This window comes from Calidris pugnax, unplaced genomic scaffold, assembly GCF_001431845.1.
Source record: "Calidris pugnax isolate Ruff unplaced genomic scaffold, ASM143184v1 scaffold54, whole genome shotgun sequence".
NCBI lineage: Eukaryota > Metazoa > Chordata > Aves > Charadriiformes > Scolopacidae > Calidris > Calidris pugnax.
This window is the reverse complement of record NW_015090864.1, coordinates 13,082,353-13,090,442: the sequence shown is the minus strand read 5'-3', so window position 1 is coordinate 13,090,442 and position 8,090 is coordinate 13,082,353.

The window sequence follows — 8,090 nt, the reverse complement described above, 5'->3', positions numbered from 1 at the left end:
CATAGGCAGAAAAACATTAAATATTTAAACTTCTCATCCTCCAAAGCCTCTTTAACGGGGTCTGTGCTGATAACACATACCATGACAAAACATCGCAACAATGAAACCTTTTATGATTCATTGCATCTCCTCAGCTGTGAGCAGGAATGCAAGGAACAAATGTGGATTCAGTCTATCATGTAGATCCCTCAGCATGAGATATAAATAGGGTTGGATAAATAATAAATGCGTTGTGGCTGGACACAGTTTGCTTTTTGGTGTCTCTAGCTAGACATCTTCTAATGACTAAGGAGTCTCATTTCAAATCAGAAAGATCCTGTCTGTGTCTGAAATGAAAAATGAAATTACTGAGCTTCTTCCTTATTCTGTTTGTGGTTTCTTGTTGTGAGATTGTGGCCTTTGGTTTGTGTCACTCGGTTGCAGATCTGGCTGCTTTTAGGACTTATGGACCCTTTGACTCATAATTCAGAGCCAGTGCAATAAGCACTTAATGTGTTTATAGAAACTGCATACTAATAGAGCAGGATTTGTACGGCCTTTTCACTGGGAAGTGAATAGAAGCTTCTGGTGTCAACAACCTGCTCTTAAGGGAATGTCTCCGAGTCTCTTCTAACAACTATTTTAATGTCACCTTTATTAATTACAAAGACGTGGGTTTACAAACTGAGCGTATCTACTAGTAACAGAAGACCAAGGGGAGACATGCAAATGTGTTTGAACTATTCTGAGCTTCCACGACTCAAGCAAATGAGAAGAGATCATTGGCAGGGACATCTGCAACGGGGAGGAGAAAAGAGGAAAGAAGATCTGTTTGAAAGAACGAAGAGGAGCACCTCTAATTTCTCCTTATATTCAATATTGCTGAATGTTAAGGTACCATGAAGATGTCTAGATGTCCAGAAAAAGTGAGTAAAAAGAAGCGATATATGTGGAGCACAGTGTCAACAAGATTTTCTGCTGTTTAAGCAAAGATTTAACATTTAAAATTCATGAATTAGTTTCGTAAGTCCTTCTGGAACATACCTCATACTCAGAGAAATGTTCCAAAAGCTGCTTGTTAAATTTGCCTGTGTGTCTTTAAATCTTTTCTTAACCCATCTACTTCAGAAAAGCATTTCTGAAGGTGTGTTGAAAAACAGTACTCCTAATCCTGCCTCAGGAAGTTTTGTCTTGCATTCAGACAAGCTGCCCCAGCTGCAGCACGGGTGTCACTTGCACCCTGAGGTGGGTTTATAAGCAATACTTACGCTACATATATTGCTCATCCAGTCTCGTGTAGTACTGAAAAGTGAGACGACACAGAAAGGAATTGAGCTCCCTGGAAATAAGAGTTGGAACTGATCAGGAAATCTCTGATAAAATAGTTTTTACATGGGAAATAAAATTTTTATTGGAAAATTATAAAATGCCTAAAAACCTGTTGTTTCCTTAGTATTTTCAACTGCATCATAGCACTTCTCTTGCTAAATAAGTATATACTAGGCTGCTGGAGATCCGGAATACCCATGTTTTTCATGCAGCAAAATCAAGTATCACTAGGAGTTTCTGCAGTATCAGTAAGATTTGAAGAGAAAAAAAAATTCTTTTTAACCCCTAAATAGGATATATTTTTAAAAACTTTTTTTCTAAACAAAATTTTTCAGATTATTGTGTTTTGTTTTCATTTTGAATATGTTTTTTAATACCAAAATAGAAGCCAAACACCAAGTTTCAATCAGTTATAATCACTTTCTCTCTTTCCTCACACTCTAGTTTGGGTCACTTTGATTTACTGTCATCAGCATAATGGAAAGATGTGACTCTCTCTTGTGAAATACTGTAGACAGGTGTCTAGGGAATGCATAATTTCCCTCTAGCAGCAGTTGTTCTCCATGAATCTCTCAGTTCAGACCAGAATAAGTATTAAATCTGAAGTTAACAATGTAGAGAGCTCCTTAGTGTATTCTTTCAAGTTATTAAAATTATCTGCCCTTATGTGATACATCGTTATTGCAGTGATTATCTTTCTAGAAGGGATCATTAAAGAGGATATTAATTGCACATTATTTTACTTTAATGTCATGATTACAATGGAGAACAGATAAATTATTACTGCTTGTAGTATTTTAGGATAATAAAGAAATACATCTCCAAAAATAGGAAAGTGGAGTAGCTGAAAAGGCTGCTCTTTCTTCTGTCTTTTGTACTACTTTTAATAGCACGATGTCCAACTGATAGAGGAGTAATTTTACAGTGTAGTGCTCTTACATTATAATTGAGTTGCTAAAGTGTTCTGCAGATTAGATGGTCTCCGTTCAAAGTCACAGCATGAACTCTTGGCCTGTGATGCACAGCAATGCCCGTTCTGAAAAATGAGTTCACCAAGGCAGAAATCTGATCGGAAGGTATGACCTGTATCTTTACAATTAAAATTATTTCGCATCCATGTAGATAAATTACAATCACAATCTCCTTCACTAGCCTTTGCCTTCTTCCACTTCCCCTTCTGTTTTCTTCCATTTGATGTTGACAGGCAAGATGTCCCAGGCCATCTTCACAATTATAATTTAATTATGGGAGTACACAGACAGGGCTAACTCCACGGACTGTTTTACGATCCTGTGCCATTCACAGCGTGGAAATGCCAGGAGGCAGAGAGCTGTCTCTGATCCAGGTTCTGCAGCCAACACTTTGGGTTGAGTAGTGGGTTAGCTTTGAAAAGCTTTCACCGATGAACAATTTACTGAGTGAAGATAATGGCAAATTCTGAGCCTTTCTTTAGAAAATGAAGTTTATACATGGTGCCCTCAAGAAAGTTGGAGGATTTGTGGTCAGCAGTCAGAAATAAGTCATTTCACTTCTGGCTTTCCTATGTGTGTAACGTTTATTTTGCCTGTGAGACTTTAGGCACCACACACCAGAGGGTGTTTGGGGATTTTCTTTCACTGAACATGTTACTTTTGGCAAAGAAATAACAATAATGGAAAGAAACAGAAGATTTTGACCTTGCAGAATGAATTTTTGATTTTCCTCTGTGATTTCCTGCCTTTTTCTTGTACTGAAGGTAGGCTTTTTTATTTTTATTTCTTTTAAAGAGAAACCAGGATAAGATGCTTTTAGGGCCCCACTAGGCTTGTTAAGCAATGCCTTCCTTGTCCTGACAAATTAGACACCCACTTAAACACCCACTCTTTCTCCTCATTTCTCTAGAAGTCAGTCTGAGTGATTCTTACTTCTGATAGACCATACAAAGTGCAATTAGTTCTTTCTGGTGTCTACTTTTTCCTAAAGTTCTGTGGCATCCTTGAAGGCCTAGTGGAGATATTCAAAGGTAGGCAGATGGACAGCTCGTGTATACATTGACTAACAAATCCAAGCTTTTTTTCTGCTTCAGCAAGTCTCTTTTTTAAAGCATTTTTCTGAAACACAAACATGGAATATCTGGGCCGCAGTTTACCAGGTGTGATACATTGATAGATACCTGTTTGCACAGGTTCACCAGAGACTTTCACATATGTCCTGGTTCACAGTGTGGAAAGGATCCTGATCTTTTAACCACTGGAGAAAACCACAGGATTTGCATTGCAGCCCCACTCCTCTCTCCCACTCAGAACTATTTCTGAGGACGGGAAGCTTCACAGCCCACGGATCTGGTGGACATCAAGCCTGATCCCTGGCTGAGGCTGCACCCCCATTGCCTTCTCCCCTCTGCCGTAAGACGTTGGTGAGTTGGGACTGAGCTAAGTGGGGCTTTTAAGAGAGGGTAGGGGGCTGCATCCACAGTAAGTGCCAGAGCTAGGACAGTTCTCAGAAATGTTTAAAAATGCCAGACTCAGGTACAGGACCTTCATTGCCTGTAGTTCTTTGCTCTTTATCAGTACTTAGCTAGCCCAGCTAGTGAAGGTTGTGAGTGTGTCAGGGAACACTGGGTTGAATCATGTTACGAATTTATTTGAACATATTTGCTGCTCTCTAGAGGAACTGATGGAACTTGCATGGTTTCAAGATGTATTGTTATGCGCTTTAAGCCAATCTAAAGTCTGGATAAATGAAGAAAAGTGAAGAAAGGAAGCAAACCAAAGTAAAAATATACCCTCCTGAAAATGTTACCAAGAAATGAAGCAGCAGCAAAATAAATTTTAAAGTATAAAGTAAATAACAGAGAAGTTAATGTACTACAAAGAGATAGAAGAAAGTACATGGATATCACCACAAATGAGGGAGGGGACCACCAAAGTATATTTCAATAAATTATGATTTTAGCAAATAAATTATGATTATACCAATCAAAGGCCTCATCAAGACTGACCCCTCTCAAACCCTTAAAAGCATTCTGCACACTGCTAAGAGGGTCAAAGAGGCCAGACTAGTGACCAAGAAACTACCTCTCTATTGAATAATCAAACAATAGATTTTACCAGCTTGTGCAAAGACATGATACCCCTCTCAAACCCTTAAAAGCATTCTGCACACTGCTAAGAGGGTCAAAGAGGCCAGACTAGTGACCAAGAAACTACCTCTCTATTGAGTAATCAAAACAATAAATTGTACCAGCTTGTGCAAAGACATGAAAGAGCCCAGAAAAAGTGTAAAACTTGAGGAAGCAGCAATTAAAAATCCACCACTGAGAGAATACTGAAATCTCGCAACAGAGATGTGGCTGATGATAAAAAGTATCACCAGAGTCTCTTGGCAGGGTTCAGCTCCGGATGAAGTCACCTACATTCTGTCACATTGCTGTGAGGTAAGTGTCTAAACTGCCACTACTCTCCAAGGAGATCTGGTTAAATCCAGATCTGGGAAAAGGTATCCTATGTTATTAGAGTTGCCAGAAGGTAACTGAGGTACCCACCTGGGGCTTTCAGACGTGACAGAAAATTACAGGAGACCCATGATCACTTGGAGAGGCAGGTAGAAACTGGATAGGAGTCTCCAGGACCACCTGGAGCCTATGTCTGCTCAACTGAATTAATGTCCACAAGTTTACTTTAGAAGGAACTGAATCACCTGCCAGCACCTGCTGACTACACTACTAACACTCTGCTGACTGCAACAGGAGCTCAGGTAATAGCTTACCTTTAAAAAAAAAAACATATTTAGATACCTACCTGCGTTTAGATGTCTTAGTCTTGAGCTGAACCTCAGCCTTCACTTAAACATGACACTTGAAGGTAGGAGGGGAGGGGGGGGGAGAAAGAAGAAAGGAAAAAGAAGTATTAAAATATTGAGAAATATTTAAGCAAGGATCACAGGTGGAGTACTACTGTAGAGGACGTTACTTTTCACCAAATGTGATATTGGTTTTTCTCAACAAAAGAGAAAGAGAAAACAAAGTCAGGAGAACAGTATTGTTGTTCACCTGGGATATGATGGTAGAATTCATGGTAGAATTATTGAGGAAACGAGCAGGAAAAACAAAGCCACACTGATCATACCTTTCATAGATTTCAACACAACATTTTGCAAGTCACCACTGTAACAATCTGAAATCTTTTAAAATGCCAAAAATAAAATTACACAGGAGTCTAACTTTCACAAGTTGAGCTCTTTCACAGCTGAGCTCTTTTAATTCTCATGTGTATTGTTGCTAATGACTTACTTGAGAGAGGTGCACAAAAAGAAGCACTGGAGTTCCACAGGAGTATGCAGGGAGACGTAAATACACAGCTGGACCAATGCTTCAGCAGAAACAAGATTGTCCAGTCTGCACAGAGATATATGATCTCTTATTATCAGAAAACACAGATCAGAATCTGCCACCTCAGCCATTGCTTCAAAAGACAATGTATTTAGAGGCAGTCACATTGCATTTTAGGAAACATTAAATTCAAGTTTGTTCTACCTAGTGTTTGTGACAATGGACTGGAAATGAAAAATGGCAGGAATTTTTTAAAAGCAATTCTCTTACATTTCTCAAAGCTAAAATATAATATTAATATAAAATAACATAACCCTTTTCATCCAAGAGACAGTCATTATTTGTATAGTACTTTATATTCAAAATCATCTTTAATTTAGCTGGGATGAAACCAGCAGAGGGTCTACGAAAGTTACTTTATGAACATTATTCACTTGCAGCTTCCCCAGATTTTTCACTATTGGCTTTTGGACCGTAGTACAGACAATTCTACCCAGAATAATTCTCCATTACCTTCTTTTAAGACATGCAGAAGTGTATATATATATATTTTATTCTCATCTATCTCATTTTCTAAGAAGGAATTATGCTTGAAAGCACTGTATAAATTCATGAGTTTAACTCAGAAAAGCACTCTTATTCAGTAAAACATTTACTCATACTTTAAGCATCTTATAAAATCTCACTGAAATCAATAGGACTTTGGCATGCGCTTAAATAGTCCTTACCACCCTACATGCTTATGATCCACTTCTATTCAAGAAAGCAATCAAGCACAAGTTTCTGAATCGGGATCTAAAGGTATTCTGTGAAAACCATTTCTATTCCAAGCTCTACTAATAAATTAGTTTTTTTGTGATTTTTTTTCTTTTTTTTTTTTCATTAAGAATGTATAACGTGAATGTGCTTTGCTTCATTTTAAGCTGCAAAGGCCCATTTTATATACTGCTTGTTAAATCAGATTCTAATGATTCTTTCCCTCATGCAAATCTTTCCTCTCATTCATGGATTGTATTTAAATTCTGCTCAGCTTGCATTCATGATGCCTTGTCAGTGATTTGCATTGCTCTGATGCGTTTGCCCTGGTTGCACCCCTCACTCACTTTGGCTTGAGAACATAGAAGCCATAAATAACTCTTTAGCTGCTAAAAACAACACACACAATTCTTGTACACTAATGAGCTAGAGGATGGCAGCAATGAAGCTTCTTGTGGGTCTCTGTGGTTTCCTGATCCGACTGTTCCTAATGCCCTGCTCCGAATTCTTGAAAACTGTGATTTTTTTCAAATCGTTATAGTCAAAATATCGTTTCCCTAGAGTTTTGCAAAAAAAAAAAAAAGTAACTTCAGCTTAAAAATCTCAACTGTAAATGTGTTTTATGCCCAGCAAGTTTGGGGAAAGAAAGTAACACAGCTCCCTGCCGAGTGGCTGGAATCCCCTCTCCGTGGCGCGGGGAGAACGTAGCTCCAGATGGCAGCAACGCACAGCACACAGCCCCAAGGCTGCAGGTTCTGTAGCTGAATGGGAAACGTTTCCTCTTCCCTTCCAAAAAGTCAGATTTGATTTTATTCCCACCCCACGTTTGGCCAGAGAGCCAAACCAGTCATTGGTTTCATAAGCCAGATTGCAACATTTTCTGATCTACATTGAAAGAGACCGTTTAGATTTCAACCACCGAGAAATTATGGGGGCATTGTGTCTAACGTAGATTTTGAATCTAGTTAGTTTATAGCTTGAAAATTATTCTTTCTCATTTCAGAAGATGTCAAAATGGGACATTCTAGTTGTAGATTCATTTTCTGGGAAAAAAAAAAAATCAAGTTGAAAAAGAGACTGATGCTTCTTTGTGGAAAAGGTTAGGTTTAATTCAGCAACAACACACGTTTGGAGGAAATAACATCTAGCAAAAGCATTTAAAACATACAGGAAAGCATCTAACAAGCCACACGTAAGGCAAAAATTATTGGAAAAGAACCATTTGTTTTCTGCAACATATTAAAAAAAACCAATCAGATAGTGTCCCAGAGAGACAGCCCAGCTTTCACCTTTACAATATACTGGGTATGTATGGGAACTCGCCACACCTTTCTGATTAAATTTACATTTTTTGGGGAAACTGTGTTTTAAAAAAAGGATGTCATAGTTCTGTATGTTTCCCTGCTGGTTGCTGTGACAGTCACCTCTGCCCGGCGGGTCCCGGTGCCAGGGAGGAGCAGGTGAGTGTGCAGCAGGCGGGTCCCCGGTGCGGTGCCCCCCAGCAGGCAGAGGGACGGGGGGGTGGCATCACCCCCGCAGGCAGAGGGATGGGAGGGTGGCATCGTCCCCGCAGCGGAGGGAGAGGAGGGACCCAGCAGAAGGTCTCTGGGGAGCCCTGCGAGGGCGAGGGAGCGGGGGGAGGCCCTCGGGGTGAAATTCCCAGTCTCTCCCAGCTGAGGGCGCTGCTGGATGGCGAGCACAGCGGCCCGCTCCCCCC